Source organism: Leptopilina heterotoma, unplaced genomic scaffold (genome assembly GCF_015476425.1).
Source record: "Leptopilina heterotoma isolate Lh14 unplaced genomic scaffold, ASM1547642v1 Lhet_60, whole genome shotgun sequence".
NCBI lineage: Eukaryota > Metazoa > Arthropoda > Insecta > Hymenoptera > Figitidae > Leptopilina > Leptopilina heterotoma.
The window spans coordinates 7,538,217-7,563,812 of record NW_025111138.1 but is presented as its reverse complement, the minus strand read 5'-3'; the positions used below and the strand labels follow the sequence as shown (position 1 = coordinate 7,563,812).

The window sequence follows — 25,596 nt, the reverse complement described above, 5'->3', positions numbered from 1 at the left end:
GCGACCTTAACCTTAACGGAGATGAACAATTTTTTTTCGAGAGTAGACGTGTTCTTTTTCTTGTTTATTGAGCCACTGGCGAATGAATATGCAAAGTGGAATAATTGATGAGGTTTCGATAATAAAAAAGGGTCAATTTGACTGTGTGCTATGTATATATACTTGTCTGCCACGCCATCATGTTCTGAAGAATCATACTGTAAACAAACGACTCACTGTTGTCAGTCAGTGCCAATGGATTGGAATTGAAGAAAAAAAAAGTTTTTAATGCTTTAAATTCCAACTTTAAAGTGCTAGGCAAGCTCTTTAACTTTGAATTTACAACTCCGTAAGGAAGCCTTCAAGGCAAATCCTGTTCGTGATGAACTGATCTTTTGTTCTTATGGTTGTTGGAGCCATAACCCGTGAGCATTTAATTTTTAAATTTCACTCCTCTTGACAGTGTGTAATTTACTTTGTTTCGAGATTGGCTCATTTTTACTTTCTACTGTTTCTCTTTTGTTAACCAAAAAAATTTTTTTAAATTGATGGAAACAAAAGAAATATTGGTGAGTTCTTTGCTTCGACGTTTTTTCCTATATTGAGGTTAGAATAGTTTGTTATTTATCTTCTTTACAACTTCTATTAACTTTTATGTTAATTAATTAATGTTTTACTAGTTTACAATTTGATTTTTAGTTATAATTTTAAAACATAATTTTAAAAAATACAATTAAATTAAAAATGAGTGACGCGCTCCTAAAAAAGAAACCTCAGAAGCTACAAATTTTAGGTTATGTTTATAACTTTTGGAGTAAAAATAAAGAAAGAGAATCAATTATTATTAAAAATTATTTAACTTCCAATCTTTATTACATCAAAAATATCCAATAAAAAGTGGTCAAACACTGTAAAAAGAAGGCATCTTATTTTAAGATACTATTGTAGTCACTTCTAAGTTGTTTCGAAAAGGTTATCAAAAACATCTTAAAATGCATTGGTTTCTAAGATGGAAGGTGGGAAAATAAGATGTTTTAAATATCTTAAAAGTGACTACAATGTATTTTAAGATGTTTCTTTTTGCAGTGTATTATAAACATAACCATTTGCTTCTTAGGTACCTTTCTTGGGAGCGTGTCACATAATGATAATTTACATTAACTTTAACATTTCAAATTTTAATCGATAGATTTGTATTATTTACTAGAATATTTAACACAAAAATCATCATATTATCTAAGAGAAAATTCTTATTTATTTTTGAACTAAAATAAAATGGTTCAATAAAATTTTCGTAAAGATTTAAACGTTCAAATGAACGAAATTTTTTTTTAAATTACCATAAAAAAAAAGAAAACATAATACTTAGTCAAGGAATTAATTAATTTTAAAAGAAATACAAATTAGATGAAGTAAAAAAATGTCGTTCATCTGAACTAAAAATTTTAGGAACATTTTTTTACGATTTGAAATTTGGAATTGTTACAAAATGTACATTTTGTGAGAAAAGTAATATTCTTTATTGGTACTTAACTCCAAATTCATTAAAGCAATGCTTTATTTTTTGAATTTCCGCCCACTTGAAAATAGTATACAAACATAAAGTTTCAAACGTTAGGATTCATATATTGACGTTTTACGAGACTGAAATTAGAAAACTACGAACAAAACCGGAAGTTATAATTTACCGACTATTTAGAGCATATATTTATTTCTATGTGTATCGCACACGTAATTAAATATAAAAACTGTTTAATTAGTGTAATTAAATTTATTTAAAGTAAGACAGCAATAGCTAGAAAGAGGAGGGAGAGAAAAAAAAAAAGTGATTTTTTGCCTACTTGTATATTATTATTTTTTTATATGGTGATACAATCTCTGGAGAATATTCGTTGCGTTTCATAAATAATTATGTAAATATAGGCGAGATAAGAAATTCTTGAAGAGATACATTGCGATATTGCTTTAAGGATCATGAGCTTTTGTTTTGTACGGAAGTCAACTACAAGATACTCGATCCATTTACAGGGGGGATGTCCTTATGTTCAGTTTCAGGTTTGCGATGCGAGCAATGTGCGTTTAGCTTTCTACTCGATTTGCTTTACTTCTGAGAAACTATTCCACGACCTAGCGAAGCGAGTCGTTCTTTGATGGCCTCTTGTATTCCACAACGACTTTATGTTGGCCTAATGGTGTATGGAACTCATTTTTTCCTCTTGGGCTCCGTCTTACACTTGTCACGTTTGTAATTTTCTCGCTTATTACAGACCAGCACACATAAGCCGATATTAGGTCTTCGCCAGAGAGATAAGACTTTGAAAAGTCGATAGAAAGGAAGCCCATGATATGGGGTTAGTTACTTCTTTGTTGTATAGCAGAGGCAAAAGGGTCGAAAACCTGATTAATGATTTTTATCAAACCACCCACAGTGATAGCAATTAGAGTTTGATGGAAAAATTCTCTTTTTAAATGACTGCTTTCAATTTTTTGCTCTAGACACTTATGTAGCATTTGGGGCTCTAGAAATAATAATAATCGTTTGGGGTAATAGTTTTTAAATGTTCCACAAGTTCTGAACGTTTCAGTAAACGAAATATTTCAACATTATAAACCCAAAAGAGTAATTTTTAACGCTAAACTTTATTGTTGAAGAAGCAATAAATAAATATCGTTTATTTATACGTTCGGAACTTTAGGGACGTTTATTTTTAATGTTCTTAATTGTTTGAAAAATTGAATACCATACTTTGTGTCGAAAGGTTTTAGTGCTATTTAGCAGATTGATAAAATTTTTGTTTTCACTCTTTTAGAACAAGAGAGGTCCAATATTTCATAGTGATTGAAAGCCGGGAAAGTAAATTTAATTTCTGCTCAAATGCATATCTAAAGAGCTGGAATAAAATACAAATTGCACTTTTGTTTAATCGTTTCGTTCGAGGTGGAACAATTTATTTTTTTCGAATTAATTTCCAGTCGGTAGTACTGAATAAAATTAATCGGTGAGAAACATCAAAGAATAAAAAATTCTGATTTAACTTCTGAATATGTGAAAATTTGATACTTTGTTGTACGATTTTGTTTTATTGATTTACATGATTGAATAGTCGGAGGGATGTTAAAGAGATGAATAAATTTATCTGAATTGTTTGCGCTTTTTTCCCTTGGAAGAGAAGTTAGGTTAGGAATTATCTGTCAAGTTCCTCGTTATTGGCATTTTTTTCAATTACTAAAAGACTTACTATTTATGCTGACTGGACATTCGCCCCTAAAGTGCCATATTAGGAGGGTAGACTCATAAAATCTTGTGTCTTGAACAGCCGGTACTATCCAAGAGAAAGAAGAGGAAAAAAGTCCCTTAGCCAACTAGTCGCCAGGCTTCTTTAGCAATAAAGCATAAACCGTAGAAAGTCGTTGAGATAATACCTTTTATCCAGAAGAGGGTTGTCTTAAGGTCGAATCGAATCCCAAGATTTGGGTTGGGAATTCTTAAATCTCGACGGAAGCTCCAAGGTCGTAATCCAAAAGAATTTTCTCCTTTTAATCATTTTATCCTCAGTATTATTATACAGTAAACTTAGATTTAACTTTCAGGATACGGACTTCACAAAAAAAGTCGATTTATTTCTGAAAAGGGTTAAAGATTTATACTTTAAACACTCCATTTTCGTACCTCCCTCTGAAGATGTTTATACCTCACTTACATTCAAGACTATAAATTTCAATTTAGAAGCAATTCGAAAACTAGAACAAGTCCTTTTTTTCTTTATATTGCGAGCACTTGGAAAAGTGCAATCACGTTGCAAAATCAGCAGAACTTGACGTTGAGTGCTTGGACCAAACCCAACGAGACAAATTAGATGAAAATCGCTGATGAATAGTGTAGTTTTTTTTTCAAAAAGAAAAATATTTGCAAGTTGGTTGATGTAAATTCTAAAAGGTAAAATGTATACATATTTGTGGCGCTGAACCTTGAAACCAGAGTGTAATTAGCGGCGATTAATTCGCCTCGTTATCGTTAATCCACGTCGCTCTGAGCAAAGCGCAAGGCCGATCGAGTCGTCCATTTCGATTTATTCCCCCCTTTCCCTTTTTTCCTTATCCGAACTACAATCATTTCAATGCATTTTGCTGTCGACTGTCAGCTCGCAAATACTCAGAAGCCTTCAGCTTTTGAAAAATCGTCTCCTGTTACGTGTTATTTGAGAAGATGCGTAAAAAATCCTCTATCCTGTTGTACCGTTTTGTGCGTCAAAAGAAAATGGGCCAGCCACTTGGCAGTTTCTCATGTTTCGTAAAATTGAATAATTACATTCTTTGGGTTTAAAATTTTTATTCCTGCTGCTTGAATTCTAGTTTTGAAAATTTTTGAATTCAATTCTAAGTTATAAATAACCGTAAAGAAGTCTAGTGTTTATAATGGTCTTTTTAGAGTTTCTGATATACTCCATAGAGTGGGTAGCAACACAAATGTTCCGCCTACACATTGTCTTTTAAAGGTACCATCTAATGTGCGCCAAAATATAATGATTTATCTCAAAAGAAGATCTTTTTCTCTCTCTTGACTGTACCATTACTTTATTCTTTTTTTTTTTTGGTTCTCATTTTGTTCCTTTCGTTCTTGATTGTAGAGAGTATTTTTTTTCTCATATATGATTAGTTCACGTTACTCTCTTTTTTTTGTTTTACAACCTTTTATGATTTCAAAGGACTTATGCAAACTTAGACAAAGAAAAAGAGTCTTTCTCGTATCTCCTTGATGTTGTCGACACAAAGTGCACACTTGGTCTCTTGATGCCAAAAGAAGGGTAGCAAAAGTCGATTTTATCGATCCAACTTTGCGCCTGTCACAATTTATTTGAGCAAAAACAACGAATAGTCGCGTAAAGGACATAGAGGCATCGGTATATATCGTGAGTTTATTCGTGCGTGAACGCATATTTCACGCGATGCAGATGCATATTATATCAACTATATCCGCGCGCAATCTTTACACGACGAGACACCTAAGCAGTGAATAATTTCATATCTCTTAAAAGGCGCAAAGAAATCAAACCCACGTCACATGTTTCTGGCTTTTTCAGGTTAAAGAATTTACAAAATAAAAAATAATCATTCTTGATGTAAATTCATAAGCAAGTAATAAATAATAATTTATTGCTGCGCTTATGAATTTACGTCTCTTGAAGTAGTGCATATAATAATCCGAGAGGTAGAAAATATCAATAAGGGAAAAATGTTTGGAATAAATATGAAATGGTTTTTGAAAACAGAGGGAGGTTTGTTGTATTTTGAGATTACAATGGTTAATTTAAAGAGAGAGAAAAAAATGGCTAACCCGAAATTGTAATCGTGAAATTCGAGACGTACGCTTTTGGCACGTAAAGAGTTTTTTTTATGCCTGCGAACTGCAGTCGACGAAACAAAGGTCGAGGTAAATCGTTGCGGAAACATGTGTGTAGGTATGCGAAGGTCGAACTTCCATCGAACTCCACTTGTATTCTCGAATAATACAGGTTAAAAACTCTACAACTTTTCTAGTTTTCTATTAAGATTATATTTCTTCAACACATATGTTTCTGCATCAATTTAGAAAAGACGAGTTTTTAACGATTTCTACGAACTCATTTGTAGAATTTTGATCTAGGTTAACCAGATCTAAAAACCAGAAATTTTAACCTTTGGTAATAAATTTGTTAGATTTTTTTTCTCTTTTGATTCTTTGATGGATTAGAGTAGTGTTGCATGTCGAGTGATTCTCGAAAGTCGAAAATATAGTCAATAACTATCAAAACAATTGAGTTTACTTCATTTATGAAAGGAGTCGAAAAATAAATGACATCTATTTGTTCGACATGGATCACTAGATTAGAGTTTATGCGGTAATTAGGGAGATAAAATGGCAGATAGTTTGAAGAATTTTACATATTCAAAACGGTGTATGCAAAGAGTGCAATGTGCTCTTACTCATATTGCTCCCTAAGGATCCTTAAGCACTTGAAACTCCTTCAACTATATACAAAGCTGTTATCCAAAACAACGAGTCTCTCTGAATCGATGGGGGCAATGATTTTAATTCGTTCCCCTTTAATCTTAAATGCGGGTTACGCAAGTATGCCTTCTAGGCGTACTCAATTTAACCCGGGTTCTCGCCTCTAAAATATCGTACATATATACCCATATAAGAGAGACTAATCCTTGGTTTTTATGGTTGTGGGCGCGACCTTGAAAAGGCATATCGCTCTTTGTTCAATATCATACCACAAAAGAACCAACGATATGTTCGAGACGAAGATTCAACGAATGCACACAAGGGACTTGTTTGGCCGAAACTATCAAGGGAATGCATGTATGTACATGTGTGCAGATTGTGTACACATATGTGGCGCACCCTAAAATTCTGGTTCCCTCGCCCCATGTATGTATATATATACCTTTTAGTTTTGTATACCACACAGAATGGTGTGCTCGTATAGATTTAGACAAAGGAACTCTGAAACAAGTATCCAAAGCCCCATAAATCTCGGGTGAAAGTTCACATTTTAATTTCCTAGGATCAAAAGATGGTGTAATGTAAAACGAATTTGTTTCCGGAATTTATGCACACACAGATTCTTTATACAAACAAGTTCTATTTGAATAGATAAAGAGATAAAAAAAAGGAAAAGATATAAGGAAGAACTGGCAAAATATACTTGGTTCTTTTGTCAAAAAACAAATAACTTTATTTGTTGTAGGTCACGTTCTGTTAAATTTTTCGATAATATTGACAATTAGGGTGTATCTAATTATAGGTAGGCGAATAGTAAAGTAACATTCGAGACGATTGATTTCGATAAAGACCAGTTTTAAAGTGTAGCTTTTATAACGTGAGTTTAATCGTGTGTAGTTTCGTTTCTTCCGCAAATGATACATGCGATAGATAATAAGATGAAGCCCAATGCTTATAAAGATTTACATAAAAGAGTCGATCAATTACGATTGCTGCCGCTTGATAAACACGAAACAAGATCAGATTTCAGATGCTTTAAAGTGGGACAAAAATTTCACCAGAAGTTTAAAAAGAAAACTAATAAATAGGAAGAAAGGTTTTTTCTTCTTGAAGTATATATTTTCTGTTTGGAGTAAAGAAATAAATTTCTATCCATTTTTCCCCCTTGTTTATTAACATAAACTCTGATAAATTTTACATATTAGAAGTTTGCGTCTAGTTTTGCCTAATTTATTTGCAACTGAAAAAAATATTACTTTGACGAGTCTCATTAACAATCTAATATTAGATCTCAAAGAGGAGAAAGTGTATAAAAAGTAAACTCAATAGCAATATTTCATAAACTTTCTTTCTGTTATAAAAGAATATTAAGACAATAAAATGAATAAAAGTATTCACTCTTGTAATCTCTATTAACAATTTTCGTATGTTGACGATCGCTTTTTTCTTATAAATGTTCTCTAATTTATCTTCGAAATTGATCTGTTAGTGTATCAAGTATGCTTCTTTTATTGTTCAGTCGAGGCCGTTGCGTAATCCTATTGTACACACATAGTGTAGTGTGCGTTTGTAATTTAACAAACGTCGAGCAAGATAAAAGTCGGCATTAGAAGGTCAAATATTGTACAGAAAGTATTTTTTTGTTTCGTATACTTGTAAGGATATAAAGAAGACGAGTCCATAGATAGTAAAGATGCAGTAAAGTCATTTGCGGGTAATATACCTCGGGATCAAGTGGACACGATCTCACCAACGTCACGCGACTTTTTAAGGTCGCAGATAAGGACAGACGAAACCGTTATTTTGCGTTCAAAGATCCCGTATACCTCATCGAGCCGTTTCTGTCTTCTTGACACACAATTCGATTTTGTAATTGGGGATGAGTTTGATGTCGAGACATGAGATGGGTTTTCCATTTTTCATGTGTAATCTCTTTCTTTCTTCTACTCTTTCTCCCTTTTACTCTTTTCAACTCTCCTACTCTTTCCCTCTCTCTTTTTCTATTGCGTTCTCTCCGTGCGTCCTTTCCTCTTTTCCTTGTGGTTAGGCCTTGGCTTTGGTCACCGGGGGACCCAGGGGATCAAGATTGTGAGGGTGGAGAGTTGACGCTATTTTTCCGCCAGGTAATCTGAGCGCATGCTACGTTATTCGAAACGTATAACATTGATGCCGGGCCAAAACGTGGCAACGTGGTCCTCTCTCGTCGAGTCAACTATACAGTCCATACTAAAAACATTTCCGCCACGCTCATAAAGCGCCAACAAGAGGTTGACCGTTTCTGTATAGTCTGCATCATCTGTACCACTTCGTAATCACGCTTTCCTCCGAAGTCGTTAATTAGTATATACTTTTTTGTCAAGCTAAGCGAGTAAATGAGCATATAACCCCAACCGGTGAGGTCATGCTCCACTGATAAATCATCTATTTAACTCGTTACCATTTTTGTCGCTCTTGTCTGTTATCAAGCAGAATGTATAGCCAGAGAAAAAAATCTTTATTGGTGGTATTTGTTGGAGTTATTAGTTGTTTTAGTATTTTTTTAGTGGTCTTAGCAGCAGTTGTGAGCAGAAAAACGAATCTTTAATGGTTTTATTTGTTGTCTGTAATTATTATTACTAGTTGAAGTAGTTGTTCGGAGTAATAAAAGCAGTTGTAATCAGAAAAAAGAATCTTTATTGGTAGTATTTGACGTTGCTTTTCATTATCAATAGTTGTAGTAGATGTTCGCAGTACTAGCAGCAGTTATAACCAGGGTAAAGAATCTTTGTTGGCACTATTTGTTGCCAGATGTTATTATTCGCAGTATTAATGGTTATTCGTAGTAATAGAAGCAGCAGTTGTAACTAGGGTAAAGAATCTTTGTTGACACTAATATTTTGTTGCCAGATGTTATTATTAGCAGTTTTAATGGTTATTCGTAGTAGTAGCAGCAGTTGTAACCAGGTAAAAGAATCTTTATTGGCAGTATTTGTTGTCAGTAGTTATTATCAATAGTTGTAGTAGTTATTCGTAGTAGAAACAGGAACAGTTATTAGTAATAGTCATTAGTGATAGTATCAGCAGTAGCAAAAAAGGATCCAGAAAAAAGATCTTTCGTTGAAGTATTTGTAGTTGGTAGTTATCAATAGTTGTGCTTATTTTTAGTAGTATAGCAGCAACAGTTGTTAGTAATATCAGCAGCAGCAGTAGTAGTCATTAGTGATAGTAGTAGTTATTACTATCAGTAATTATTATTAGTGTCAGTAGTATCAGTTATTAGTAGTCAGTATTTATTAGAAGCTGTATTTATCAGAGGCAGTGTTTATTAGGAGCAGTAGAAGTTATTAGCATTACAGATCCTTCCGCAAGTTCTGTTTAGAAATTTAGGGTTGATGCACACACAAGCTGTCTAGTTAACACAATCATTTTGTGTTAATTGATCCTATTGTTAAATACAAGCATTGTTGATTTTAATATTAGGTTTGACCGTGCAGTACAATGTTTGACAGTATATGTTAATACCATATGAAAATAAATGATTTTTTTGAAGGAGATTTAGAACATTGCTATTGTTCCAAGTATAATTGAGCACGACCGTAAAAAGCAAGCTATTCTTACATCCACTTTCTCAATGGCATTGTGGTTGAGCGTTCTTGTAACAGTTACGAACCTCTTTGTAAAATACGCAAGAGTTAAACGTTGTTTTAATAAGGGAACACGAGACAAAACTATGAACAAAGAGAAGCTTTCGTTGCTATTTACAAAGTGTATTTTTTACCATTATGTGCATTTCATATCGTCCAGTGACACCGAACCTTTATTTCATTTTTATTCAAAAAGAAACTTATTCTTCTCTACGGTCTTTCTTCCTCCGAAATAATTTTCCCATCGCTTTTTTTCCTAATGGAAAATTCATTGATTCGCCGAATGTTGTGTTAAATATGATAAAGCGGAGATTTTATTTAATAACGAATATCATTAATTTTCATAAACTGTAATTTCGCAATTATTGAGTGCAAAATATTTTAATTAATATTGACTTCTTACTAATATGTTGTAATCTCGTGAAAGAGATCTTACATATAGTGAATTAAATACTTTAAAGAACAACCACAGATTATTTGAAAAATTATTCATGCTTAAATAAGTACCTATATAAATATTTATTGAGCATGTTTGGATATAAATCACGAGTGAATATTTTGAACGATTCGAAAAGATTATTATTAGGGTTCTGGGTTTGTGTATATGTGCTACAGTCTTTTTGCTTCTGGTGCAAAAGAAAAAAAAAAGATTGAAGAACGAAAATTAATTATTGAGTTGTACCCGACTGTAAATTCATATAAAGAAATTAATTTATATATGGTCCTTTTTGATAAAGATACGGGTTTGAGATGTGGCAACGCGGCACTATGAAAAATCGAGAATATTGCTTCTCTCCTTTCTTATGGTACTTCCGCTTCTCATATTCCCTTATTTCCAACGCATTTTCCAGAACCGCCTTTGATAATGCATTTCGATTCTCCACTATGATTCAGTTTTCAAGATGGCACGAACTCTTGTACTCCAATTTTCTATCTATATATAAAATTGTGAACGAATCAAAAGTACAATGGCTTTCTTTCCTCTTCAATATGTGTGAAAATTGAGGTATATTCTATTTTGTGGAAAAATTTTTACATAAATTTCTTTGTGATTTTTATTATAGTGATTTTTAGAAAAATGATTTAACAGAAATGATCGTTTTTGCGCTCTATAGTCGAGTATTATATTTTTTTTCCATTGAAATTAACCCATTTATCCGTTCGTTGGATTGGTTCCTTGTTGGATCGTAACAACGGTAGTGAAGTATCTTTACTTTGCCAATAACCTCGTTCTCATCAAGAGCAACGACTTTTATTTACTACTACATAACTACTACTCGCTTTTACGCGCTTATTAATCCGGGAAATTTAATTTAAATTTCTTGCTAAAACTTGTATATTGAAAAGTCGAAGGACGCGTGAGTTGCTAATGGATTAAAACTTATAATTCAGCGCAAATACTTTCCCTCAGTGCTTTTTCCACTTGACCGCATCCAAGTACCGCGATATATGTACATAATACGTGTGAATACGGAATCAACATCTGTTTTTAACATGGGAAAATTAGTGAAAGTTATCGAGATTGGATTATTAGGAGGAAAATGGTGTTCATTGATTAGGGAAAGTTCTCTTCTTCGTCTCCCTCTCTCTCTCTTTTTCTCTCGTGGTATATACAAATGGGGAAGTTGTAGAATTCAACTTTTGCGGAAAGTTTGCTTTTCATTCTTTGTCTATATCTGGATTTTTGAAAAGATATCTTGAATGCTAATTCAAATTGATGTTTATGTCACAAAACGCGTAGAAAAAAGAAAGTCAGATACCGTTTTTATCTTAGGAGCAAAATAATTTAAAAGTAGCACAGTTTTTCTAAGGATATCAAATTAAGACAAAAAACGAATCAAAACATTGCTTCGCAACACTTTTGATTCGTTTTTTGTCTCAATTTGATATCCTTAGGAAAACTGGGAGTAAAAAAGGAAAATCTGAATTTAAAATTAGTGTATGTGGTATGCTTATGTGCAAAAACTTTTCAAAACCTTTGCGGAAATTCAGCATTGGCTTTCTTAAAAATGGTGCATTTTAGTTTAAGACTTTTTTCCGCCTTAGAATAAAACATTCTTATTATACTGTGAGCTTAAAAGTATTAAAAGTGAATTTTACAACTTTCTAGGCGTATTTTTAGACCCTTTATGCTAAAAATTAAGTCAACAATGGTTCGAACGTGAACGGTTTAAGTCGAAAAAGGCTGAAAGTAAGATTTATTTTCTACATTCAATGATTTGTCACTAAAGTAAAGGTTATGTTAACCTGTTGTTGTGTCGGATCTACAAGCACCATAACTAAAAACCAAGATCGAACTGTTTCGCAGTAACAAGACCCAATATGGAAATACTACCGAGAAAAGTTTCTTTCAGTATAATTTTTAACAAGTATTGAGGGTAAAAAGTAAAATACCTAAGTTTTGAAAGAAAAGTTGAGCTGAGATTATAATTCCTACTGGTCACTGACGTCTTAACAGAACGAACGTGACTTCATACTAAATAATTGTATTTTGTGTTAATATGTTACGAAGAAGGCACTCCTTATTATACGGTTAATTATTTCTTTTCTTATATATTGTATATGTGTGAGCGCGCGTGTGAAAAGTTGAAGTGTCCGTTCTTCCGACAAGCAAAGAGGTTTTCTCTCCCTCTCCCCCCCCTCTCTCTCTCTTCTTTTAAGTCTTGATGTGAAAAATGCTTCGTACAAAAGTCACGGTGTAAGGGAAAAGCTCTTTCGGAGCAGAAGAAAGAGGATAAGAAGAATAGTTGGTGCGCGCTCCAGCGAGGACCAAGGGGAATCGATACTTTGCATTTAAATGCTTGGTAATAAAAGAGAAGTCCTGGAATGGTTAAGTGCGGCATGCACCTCGCGCACGTCTGATAAAGCTCCTCTTCCTTGAAATTACTTTACGAAAATTGAAACCTCTACGATAATGACAGGGCAGCTCATTAAGTCTTACTTTTCCTGTCTCAAGATTTTAACGACATTATTTTCGATTTTTCTTTCTTTTTGTTTGTTTTCGTTAATTAAATTATATCTCGAAATCTTATTATCATACATGTTGAGAGAGAGGAAGAAATGAAAGTATTTTCACATGCGTAAGAGGGAAATTTTTTCCTCTTTTCTCCATTTGAATGACAACAAATTAAGGCGCAGAAAAGGCTAACCAGAATTTATCTAATGTGAGAATCGGATAATTGAAAGGAAGATGGCTATCTTTGTGTTTGTGTGTGTATCAACATGTTAGGATGATTCCATCATTCTTGGATGCAAATTTTCCTCATTAGGCTGAATTTTTTTTTTGCAAAAGAATGAGCAATGAAGACCTTGACCTTTTGAAATGAACCTTCGGAGATAAAATATGAGAGCGACATTATCAAGCGGAAGACGTTTTAGCAATACAGGTGTTCGGTAAATATGGTCATTAGCTTAGGTGTTTCGGTTAAAGAGAAAATATAGTACCGAAATGGCAATTACCTCGTAAATCATTCCAGGAGACATTTTGAATCGATATGGGATCTGGATTGGTCTTTATTGCAGCGGGTGGCAGGGTTAGGACTCGATAGAGGACATTGACTCCTATTTGGATGTAATCGAAGAAGGCGGAAGACCCTTCCGTATGCTAATCGCAACTTTATTGGGAAATGTACGTTGGATTGATTTTTCTCTCTACGATTCGTTTTTTTTTCGTACACGCCTTTCTCATCTTTGTCACACATAATGCTGGTTCTTGAACTTTTAGCGTCAAAAATTATTCTTTGGAGTAAAAGTGACAATTTATTCCTTTATTCACCTAGAATTTTAACACTTTTCTTAACTGTTTGGACTCAAAATTTTTGGAAAAATTCTTCTAATTTTTTAAATCTCGAAGTATTTGAGATTCGCAGAAGGAAAATTTTAACATTTAGCGTCGACGATAAATTTAAAGACCTCGTAATGTTTAATTCTAGGATGCTGCTTATCATTAAGAGAGACCATTTATTCAATGAAATACGAAACGATGCGCGTATGTCCATATATAAATAGTTTGAATCATTCCAAAGACTATGATTCACTTTTCCATGGTATGTAAAAATAAGCGGATCTCGCGCGTGCAGCTTGATTATCTAGTTTCATTTTGAAATTGTATAAATCTTATTCTGGAAAACCTTTGGAATTTCAAATATATCGGACGATGTTAGATTAATTGCTTTCTATTCATCATGATAATAAATTGGACGATTGTTGAGGGACCTAGATAAAATAATTTATTCAGTGTAGTGTGTTACACATCGGAGGAAGGTTATATTTCATTAGTGTTGCGTTGGATTTTAGTGTTGCTTTCATGGGGGTTAAATGAAGCGAGATTGTTACCTTAACACTGTTTCTAGTGCTAAAATTATCCACAAGACAAACTATAGACTCGAACGTGATATATTTTTCTTCGAGACCTTTATATCTTTTATATACATACAAATCTGTCGGACTTTGGAATTAGTTTTTCAAACAAATGACTAATTATAGAGACAGTTGATCGTTTGGTTTAACTAATTGATTTCTGAATTTACAGTGGCGTTTGTTTTTTTAAATAACATTCATCATTGAAATGAATTTAAATGTTTGTCTTTAGCGAATTTATAACTTTTAAATTAAATGAAAATTCATTTAAATAGAACTTTAAATTAAATGAACTTAAAATTAGATAATAAATAATTAAAATTTAAAACTAATTACTAGCTGTATTAGCTAACAATAATTGCTATCCATATAATAGTAATTGAGTTAGCTAAAGTAGCTAAAATGGTTCATTTAAAATTTTTTTTTCTTTTTTTATGTAAGTTTTAAATCAAATTTGCACTCAATGCTCCTTGCTTTATTTTATAAAGTATGAATGTAGAAGAAATACTTGCAGTAAAAATAAATCTAATATTAAATCACCGATCCATAAGTATAATCCACTTTTGGAAGAGGATTGAACATCCGATTCAATTTGTAAGAAAGATTGACTCGTGAAACCAATTTGTCGAAAGTCTTTATGGGGCTCAACGCATTCGGGATTTATCAAAAGGGGGGTGGGTAGGAATGTAATGAATATGACTAATATTTTAGATCAATTTATATCTGAATTAGCAACATAGGGTAGATATATTTTATTAACTGTCTCATATCGTGGGGTGAAAAAATTTTAAAGCGAAGACGTTTATTTAGGTTTATATTTTATAAGTTATAACGCACATGAATATGTTAATGATCTCTTGGTATATTTTTAGAGTATATATGCAAATCAGGGTGGTTGAGATTTTCATCTTTTTCCTCTCTTCTTCATTAATTAGACCACAATTTTGTTTCATTAAGTAATATTGCAATTATAAGAAAATGTCATTTCTTTAAAATGAGAATAAGCTTTGTATCGTAAAATTCTCCTGCAAGTGTCCCGTTTAATTTCTGGTTTTTTGCTATACGGAGAGACTAAAAATAGTACAGGTCCTGTAATCGTTATCCACAATAGCATCAAACCTGTAGGTTACTGAGAATTTTTGCTTTCTGGAAAAAAGTTTATTCTTGTAACAATTTCGATTTAAGGAGAAAAAAATCAACGAGCAAGTTTGTTCCAAATAAAAGTTTTTATTTCTAGTCTTGTTTAGTAAATTTACCTGCTTAACGATCTGGATACAAAAGTCTCGTTTTCTTCATGGAAACTATATATACACGTTCTTTTATTCTGTGGAGAGCTTTTTAAACTGTATGTCATCGCAGACTCTTGTAACATCTTGCGAGCGGGTTTTCTAGCACCGTATAGTTACTACAGAATGATGCCAACTGTCCTTGTTCAACCGGTATAGTATAACGATTGTACATGTCAACTTGCGTGGAAATCAGTAACGAGTGTTGCACTACAACACACAGTCTCTCTCTCTCTCTTTTAAACTTAAAATTCTAGAATGGAATCCATTCTGGAATAGAAACCAAGTATGGAATGTCACGTTCTATCATCAGACACAAATGTACACAGAGAGTTGATAGTTTCTGTTTTTTTTTGCCACACATGTGTAATCATATTGCCATATTAGATAGACGTCCAAGTTCCAGTTTCAATTGAAAATACGCCCCTTACGAATCCGCCCTGTTCCAGGCCTCGTGTCCATTATTGATTCTCTCGTTCCATTCGCAGAAGACGTCATCTCCACGCGCTTCCCACAAGACCTTCTCGCAGCTGCAACCGTTTGCCCGGAAAAGCCGGGTCGAAAATGAAACGAGAGCAAAAGAAAGCTTGGCAAATTTATTGGAAAGCTGCTACTGAAAGCACACCTACCAGAGCCAAAAATCTAATACGGATTCACGGATCAAGAACCATGAAAATCCAACTTGAAACAATAGGGTTGAAACTAGTCTATAATGCACAAAAGAAAAATTCCTTATCTCACTCTTTAGTGCAATTTTTCTTCTAGCAGCAATAACTCTCATCACCTTTAATTAAAATCTTTCATTTATTAAAAAAAATCTTGCAAAAATCCACAAAGAATTCTGTGAACAATTCTGTTAAATATTCCGCGCAAAATAAATTTGCAGACATAATGAAATTTGTTATTATTAAAGCTACTGCTGCTGCTGCTGCTGAAAAAGCAGAAATTGTCAGGGAGTTTTTTTTCTACCTCGCAGGTATATGAGCATAAAAAGTCCACGACTTTAAGAAGACTAATTTCGTGATAAAATGAAGAAAATGCGCTTTTAAACAAAAGAAGAAGGTTTATTAGGTTTTAGAGCCTCTCATTAAGCAATTAAAAAGCACATATAGTCATGGCGCGAGGAAAGACTAAATAGCCATACGGAGGAACTATAAACTTGATAAACGATTTGGACACAAAAAAAAGGGGGGAGGAAACTAATAAAGGAATATGGTAGCTATGGACTAAACCATTACGGATTATATGGTATGGTTTCGAAAAAGTATAGGATTGTGTTAGCGATAGCCACCTGGAAATGAAAACCTTCAAGTGTTAAAAGTAACTGTTCCGTACCGCACAGTATACGTGTCTGTCTACAATATTTATACCCCTATTTTATGGGTCGTTATTTTTGAAATTCTACCAGCCAACAACTTAGCATCCTTCAATACTGATAAAATGCTTTTTAACTCCACATCTTCTCGATTATTCTCAATTCTTCTCAAATATTTCTCAATACTTCTCAATTCTTCTTTGTAAAAATATTTTTAGAATGACACATTGTTCATCGTCGAGTTGAATAAAGAATATATTTCAGACTTCGCTCTCTTTGTTAGCAAAAAAGTGGATAAAAAAAGTAACAAAAAGTAGCTTCAAGGCTGAAAAAAGTAACTAAATAGTCGTTGGCGGAAAATTAAATTCGACGAATAAAAATCATATTAAAGCGTAAAAACCATGACAGCAAAGTTTTCATCATTCACAAGAAGGGTAAAAATTTTTTACTACTTTTTCAGGGTTCCCACAAGTCAGGGAAATTAGAATTGGTCAGGGAAAAACAAAATTAAATTTTTATGGTAACCCTGTTTTTAATTTGTCTTCTGTTAAAAATAATAAAACAAGTCGATTAGAAATTTGCAGTTTAGTGGAAACTCTCTAAATAAAAAAACTAGCTTTTAGTGTCAGAAAAGTAAGAAAAAGTATCCAAAGAGTATCAAATCTTAAAAACAGGAGTAAACAGTTGCATATGGGAAGTAGATTGAGTTCCGTGTTGAGTCCATATTTAGTAGATGATTGCGAAGCTAAATATTTTAATACACAAAAACATACCAAAGAAAAAAAATAATTATCATAAATCTACAATCGATTGCACTCCAAAGTATCCTATTATGTCAGGGGGAATATAATCAAACAAGACCTTTTAACGGTATGTTTGATATAATCTTGAAAATTTATTTAAAACTTCTTCCTTTATATATATTATACAGGTTGCATCAATCATTCACAATATTATTGGGATTTTAGAGATTTTATTCATTTTTGTCTTAACATCTTTGGGGAGTCATGATATTCGAGTTGGTGTGGTAGGTTTATTTATTCATGGAATACCGAGAGTCATGAGTGTTAGAAAAAGAGTGTGGTGTAGGGAACAAAAGGAAGAAGAAAATAAGAAAAGAAAGAATATGGGGAGTTTAGAAAGAAGACCTCTCCCTTTGAGAGAGAGAAAACTAGATGCTGGAAGGCAACAACAACTATACACATGACATGCAACTATGTGTATATAAATGTACATGTTTGCATAGTATTCCGCTAGACGGATAGTGCAAGAGAGTATTCACCTTTCAGTTTATGTTCAAATATTAACCAAATGGCCAAAGCAGATGTTACGAATTATAAGCTTTAACTAGCAGAATGTCTCAGTATTTCCCTCCAACCAGAACACACATTTCGCTTTATAAATATATAAGCACAAGCAATTTTATTCTAAAAATTATATATATATATATATATGATATAATAAATATTATTTCCGATTTTAGAGAGAGAGAGAGAGAGAGATTGTTCATCATTTAGATTATTGAGTTCAATTTCAATATTGTGAGTTCGATTTTCGATATTTATTCCATTTCAATTTATACTTGTGCTACGTCAAGATAATAAAAATTGACAAGCGATATTTTCAAGCACAAATACAACGAACGATAAGAATCGTTTGGTTATATCAGTGTAAACGACGGGATGTGGCTCTTTTCTGTATGTATATATCTATATGTACCTGTATAGACATTTAAAAAATATCAATCCTCAGAGGATTGTTCTGATTCAATATTTTACATCCTGAATTTTAACTGAGAATTTCTTCTCTCTTCTTCTCTTGCTAGCATCGAAACTAATACCGCAGGGGAAAGTTCAATGAACTGATGAAAATGTGTCATTTAAAATGTATTCGTTTTAAAAGTTGCAGATATAATGTGATTTAAATATGTATATTCATTGCTTTATTTGATGTGAAATTTAAATGAGTTTTAAAAATATGCTTTGAGGAAGGAAAGTTTTTTGTTATTCATGTATACAAAAGAATTAACAATTATATGTTATATCTAATCTGTTTCTTATCTTTTTTGTTTCAGGTGAGTCCCATATTGTATAGTTTTTCTTTGAAAAGATTCATCTTCGACTCGTAAGTTTTATTGATTTTAATTTTTTTATGTATAAAAAATTCTGAACGTGCACGAAATTCGTTCATTTCTGAAAATGAACCAAGTTTCTTTTTACATATTTTTGAAAACTGCTGACTGCATAATAAAAACCAAAATCGTGAATTGAACATTTAATTTTTTCAAATACATGATTTTTTTTTAATAAAATAGAAAATTAAAAGTAGTAAGAAAAATATTGCGTTCATTTGAAGGTTAAAAACTTGTGAACATTTATTATTATTATTATTACTATTTATTTTTACTATTATTATTTCAATTTTAAAAGAATAGCATTATGTCACTGTAATTATATTTACAATGTTCGTGTCAGTTTTAAAAATCTCTATAGAATTTGTTTCGCAGAGAAAATATTTCATTAAAACGAATGAAAAAAAGGAGGATGCTCGCGAGGTTGCCTATTATTTTTATAAATTAGGAGAGCTATTATTTCTGAATTATTACTACTATCTGTCATTTGTGTCACTTTTTTATGACAAATTATTTTAGTGTTACTTGCGAACAATATTAAATTAAACTGGTATTATGTCACTTTCCATTATTATTAATTAGACACTATAGCTGCACTTAATTATTACATCAAGAAGGGAACATTTAATTTTATTAACATTTATAATAATTGATTAATACTTGTATTTTTAATCACTGTAAGTGATTCAAAGGAAAAAAATATTTTATTTTGAAGAAGTTTGTAACGTTTTCAATGGAAGCAATGTTTTATTTAATTGTTATAATAATAAATAATGATAATAAAAATAATAATAATAATAATAACAACAGTAATAATAATTGCATTCGATACAATAATAATATCAATTATACCATTTTTGATAAAAATTTAATGTATACGATTAATTTTTTACGAACTGAACGCTTTGAAGCAACTCTTCCGTGTTTTAAAACACATTTTCACTACCAATAATGATAATTATTATTATTTAGAAAATTGCTAAATGAAAGAGTTATGGACATAGTAAAATTTTAAGTGGCATCTTTCAGTAATTTATTTAATTTCGTAATTCTCACAGATTTACTCTATTCCTTCTGTTTATACACGTATAAAAGATTTGATTTTTAATTTTTCTTATATATACATTTGCATATGATAACATTCATAGCCAACTGATTTCATGAACCATGGAAACATTGGTACTTTCTGAAAATGTTTGAGAGTTAAAAGTTTTTTCTCTCTCTCTCTTTATAATTATAACCATAAAAATGCGATGTCGTTCAAACTAAAATGATCATATAAAACGTGAAGTAAATTAAAAATATAAAGTCAGCAATAGGCGAATGGATTCCAACCACTTAGTGGATAGAGAGGGAGAGAAAGAGGAGGGAACTGGTCTCTCTTCTTCGCTCTCTGCGAGGAACGAGTAAATTCAGAGCACCCTGTATGCTTCTTATTTTATGTATATATACATTTACTGTATGTATATTGTATATATTCACTAGTGTGTGTATACACGTTGCGGTCATTTACAGCCTCAATCGTTATCTCTTGAACTGGCCTTTACGCGCTCGTAAGATGAATTCTTTGTTCGTGTGCATATTATGCGCGAGTGTACGTGTACTCATCTTATTAATTATCGCCTCCATATAACTCGCTTGTGCAGTATTTAATCCTTTGATTTATAACTCCTTACGTCTCTCATGGTCGTGCAATATAATCGAAAAAAGAAACGCATCATCTTCGCAGAGAATATCTGATATTCGTAACATTCATGATATACAACATTTTCATCATCATACTATCTTCAAAACATTTTAATCATCATTTTTATTTCGTTTTAGTTTTATCTATTTAAAACTTACCTTGAGAATTATTTCCATAAAGAAATGTGTGCTGCAAGTAGAGCTTAGGAGTAGGGAGAAGTTATAGTTCCATGATTCAATCATGTTTGCTCTCGTTACGATACTGTTTTCATTTGTATCATTTGTGATAAGCTACCCGTGCAGAAATCGCCACTTTTGTTCCCGATTACCGCCCTGGCCCCGGTCGGGTTTTCATGATCTGGCCCCGACTTCGTGGCCCCGACCAGGACCAGGCCGGGTTTGCCCAAGGATCTACAAACAGCGCACAATGGGATTTTTTTTTACAATTTACTGTTCAAAACTGTCTACAGCCTACAATTCTTAACCGGTTTCAGTATTCTTTATTTTAAATTAAAGGCGAATAAATTCTTAAGACATCCCTTAAGGTCAATTTTTTAGTTCTTAATTGTTTATAATTTTTATTTTCAATCAAAGTTAACAAATTAATACAATTTTTCAAAAAAGGAGGCTTATTTTCTTATTCCGTTGCTGCATATGATCTGAATCAGTTCAAATTAATACAATATGACCACCACACAATTAATAAAACAGAAAGTAATTTATATCAATTGTTATAAACAATATTAATTAACAAATAGTTAACATTGATTCCTATTCCATTAAAAATTTTTTTTTCACATTTTCTTTTTAATTTAAGTCTATTTAAAGAATATTTGTCCTTTTTGATTAAAAAATAACTTATTTAAATTGTTATAAACAATATATTAAATAACAAATAGTTATGTAACTTATGTTCCTGTCCACCAAAAAAATTTTTTTTCACGTCTACTTTTTAATTTAAGTTCATTTTAAAAATATGTGTACTTTTTGTTTAAAAAATAACTTATTTAAATGGTTACAAATAATATTAATTAACAAATAGTTAATTTTTGTTCCTTTCCACCAAAAATTTTTTTTTCACGTTTACTTTTTTCTTTAGATAATGTTAAAAGACCACGGATATATAATATTAAATATTTAAATAAGTTATATTCTAAGCAAAAAAGACATATATTCTTTAAAAGAACCTAAGTAAAAAAGAAAATTTGTAACAAAAATTTTTTTTTGGGCAGAATCATAAGTTAACTATTTGTTAATTAATATTGTTTATAACAATTTAAATAAGTTATTTTTTAATCATAAAGGAAAAATAATCTTCAAATGAACTAAAATTAAAAAGAAAATGTGGAAAAAATATTTTTTATTGGAGAGGAATCAAAGTTAACTATTTGTTAATTAATGTTGTTTATGACAATTGAAATATATTACTTTATGGGTTTTTAATTGTCTGCTGGTAATATTGGATTAATTTGAACTGATTTAGAGCATGTGCAGTAACGGAATAAGAAAATGAACGTCCGTTTTTAAAAAAATTGTGTTAATTTGTTAACTTTGATTGAAATTTGAAAATAAAAATTATAAACAATCAAAAACTCAAAAATTGACCTCGAGGGATGTCTTAAGAATTTATTCTCCTTTAATTTAAAACAATAGGACAAACGCACCAATTGTCGAGGGTGAACCATTTGTCGATGTTATCATGGTAATAACCAAAAATATTGCATAAAATGTTAAATTTATTTGTGGTTATAATATTAACATATTATTTTTGACATTTATAACTCTTAAAAACTCTAAATTATTTTTCACACTTAAATTGAAATTCCATGTTTAAGGCAAAAAAAGAAATTATTATTAATTAATGATTTTTAGTATTATTGTGAATTATTAATAATAAAAATTTTTTATTATTTTAAAAAATAGTTAAATTATAAATAATATAGAATGAATAATTAAATTAATAATTTTTACCATATTATTATGATAAACATATTAATTTATATATATAACATACATTTTTAATAATTTTTCTATAAATAAATATGATACAGTCAATTTATTATGATAGCACTGTATATAACGGTCCCATGATTCAAAAGGAAGTTTAAGCGAGGTCGCTTCCAAGCTTGCGTGGCTATGCGGTATGTGTATTCGACTTGCGTCCTCGAGGTCTAGGGTTCGATCCCCCGTGCGTGCGATATTTTTCCGTCTTAGTTTTAAGTGTTTTGTGTATAATTCTTAATAATGTTACATAAAGTATAGGTTTAAATAATTATTAACAATAATAATAATAAATTAGGCATTAATTTAAATAAGATAGTCTGTCTAAATTAATGAAAGAAAATAAGAAAAATATTTTTTTTTAAAACTTAGTTCAATAAAAGCAATTCTAATAATTATTTACATTTTTAATGACACTCATAAAAGTTTATTTACAACAAAAATATTAATAATAATTATTAATATTGAAGTAAATACTCCCCATGCTTTAATAATCAAATAACGAGCTTTAATATAATAAAATGCAGTCAGTATTGGATTTCTACCTGGGTAGCGAAAAGATCGGGGGAAATCCCATGGCCCCGACCGGGTCCCGACAGGGCGGACAGATCGGGCAAAGTGCCATGGCCCCGGTCAAAATTTCTGCACGGGTATATTTGAAACTTGTACGATTTTGTTTAGAACTTATTTATTAATCAAAATTTTACTAAAATTTTTAAGGTTTAAGTTTTTTCTGTTTAAATACTTTTAAAAATTAGGTCCCTGAAATTGTGGTCGACGTTGAGTGTCGAAAAATACTTTTTCGCAAAATCTCTAAAAACCTCAAATTATTGTTTTAGACGCTGAGCGTCGAACGCTAACTTTAGGAACATCAAAAATAACTCTACTGAATGGAAATGCAAATTTTACTTCCACGTGAGGAAGTAAAATAATGTAAATTCAACGTTAGCTAATAGTTCATTGTTTTAATATTCAGAATAATATTTTGTAATAAAATACGAATTAAATGTAGTCACAAAAAACATCGACGTTCATTTGGACATTCAAAACTTGAGAGACATTAAAATATTATCATAATTTGTTCAATTCATTTAAATTCACCTGGTTGCATGTAAATTTATGCTGCCTTAATATCAACAATGATGAATGAGTTTGGGAAAAAAAGAATTTGAACCACCAACATTGTGTAATAGAACAAAAATGAGAATAGAGAAAATAATTAAACCCAAAAATAAGTAAATCCGAAAATAAGTAAAATATTATAGTTGGAAAATAATTTTGTTTTGTGTTGACAAATTTATTTTTTGATTATAAAGTCAAACCGATATTTCTTCCTCGTGATTTCTCAACGCAAGCGAGAAAGCTCTCATTATTTTTCGCTGTTGGAATGTTCGAAACTCCATCAGATATTCCTCCCACTCTCTTTAAAAAAAAAAAAAAATGATGATGATGATGACACACTTTATGTGCTTCCTTTAATGAAAAAAATGAGATGAAAAAAAAATCAAAACGAGACGTGAAAAGAAGGTCCTAAAATCCACAATGTCGCGTGTCTTGTCACATTCTCTCTCCTCAATGTGTCCCTGTCCCATGACCCTTCTCGCTCTAAATACTTTCTCCCTTGCCAACTGCCACATCAACGGTCCAACACGTTTTCAACTGGAATTTATTAACGACAATTATCATTCCCTTCTTTCATCTCCTGCAAATAACAAGGAAAAATGACAAATTCTGTCAAAAATTTTTTTCCCTCCTTTGGCTAATTTCCCCTTTTTTGGCGAGGAATAAAATTAGCTAATTTTGTTCCTTTTAATTCTTAAATTTTGTTCCTTGATTTTAATTCCTAAATTTTGTTTTTTAATTTTATTTATGGTTAATTGGACAATTCTTGAGTTTATTGATTTCGACAGTAAAAGTAGAAAAATCCGAAAAATGAGAGATAATCGGATATATTGTTTCCCAATTGTGTCACTTGCTGAGGGAATCGAAGAGGACATGCGAAATCAGATTCCGAGAGAGGAACATTGAAATACAATGCTGAGAAATTGTGCGTTATATCTGGGCCACCAGGAGAAGATTGTTCGACTCATGAATGAGCCAAGATCGATGCCAAAAGATAGATTGTTGATTGTCCGTCGTCGACGTTGTCGTTGTCGAGGACAAATAAGGTTGCGATTGCGAGCAGAATTTCAAAACAGCTGACACAGTGAAGAGAGGAGACATTTTTACTAAAATACAATTTTTATGATTCAATTCAAAGTAATTCAATTCGAAGTAACTCAGTTCGAAATAATACTTTTTGCTCCTTTTTTAAAATTATTGAGTACGAAGCCTGAACATGGTTTTCAATCCGTTTGGTGTAAAGTTAGAGTCACATTTTTAAGAGTGTATCAATTCAGATTTGTACAATACAATAATAATCGTATAATAACATAATTATTATTGCTACTGCTACTATAGTAATAGTAACTACTACTAATTAGTATAATTATACTTATTCTAATTAGTGGTAGTAGTAATAGTTATTGAACAGAATTATCGTGATTGGAACTACCAGTGTTTACCAGTTTTGAAACCCCCCTTTCAATATACAATACAAGTAAAAGTGTAAAGATAATTATAAAGTCAATTTATTATTTAATGCTCTTTAGCTTTAGATTGATGAACACTCAATCTTGCATTCTATCAGCAATTATGATGTGTGGGTAGTAATTTTTAAACGATATTTAATCACAAAATGGGCCAAAGGAAAGGGCGGGCGCGCAGGGATGTTGTGTAAGTGTGGCAAAATTACTCCGTGTTTCTGTTCGCCAATCATAGTTCATGTTCAATTTATGTAATTATCCGTGAAATGGGCTAGGCTCGAATTTAATGTTGGTAAGAGGCGCCTCTTCCAGCACATGATATACAATAGCCGAAGGATCGATAGTCGACCTGGCACATCAGGCTTGTAACTTCCAGACAGACGTCCGCACGGTGTGAGAACACCATCTCCGATAAAACGTGTCTTTAAATCGTGAGAAGTACAACAATGAACTGATATCGTGACGTTTGAATATTGCTTCTCTCTTTGGTTATTAATGTCTCCTTAAAATCAATATGAAAACTAATTTTTACCTCGTTTTCACTGTTGAAGGCTAAATTACAGGATTTGTTTTACAAAATACATTAATGTACACTTAATGCATACACTTAAGGCGTACGGAGAATAAGATTATATAATTTAC

The 25,596-nt window shown here is 31.7% G+C and overlaps 1 protein-coding gene across 4 annotated transcripts in view; it reads left to right on the top strand.

Annotated features, from left to right (window-relative positions):
• Nucleotides 1-25,596, top strand: part of LOC122509464 (caskin-2) — a 149,148-nt gene that overhangs the window by 16,105 nt on the left and 107,447 nt on the right. Inside the window, exon 1 of one of the 4 annotated variants that reach the window (XM_043623579.1) lies at nt 9-548. The exons of the other annotated variants lie outside the window; for them this stretch is intronic. The gene's annotated coding sequence lies outside the window, so the exon portion shown is untranslated. Of the gene's footprint in view, nt 1-8; nt 549-25,596 lie in introns of those variants that run through there. 4 annotated transcript variants of the gene reach the window in all.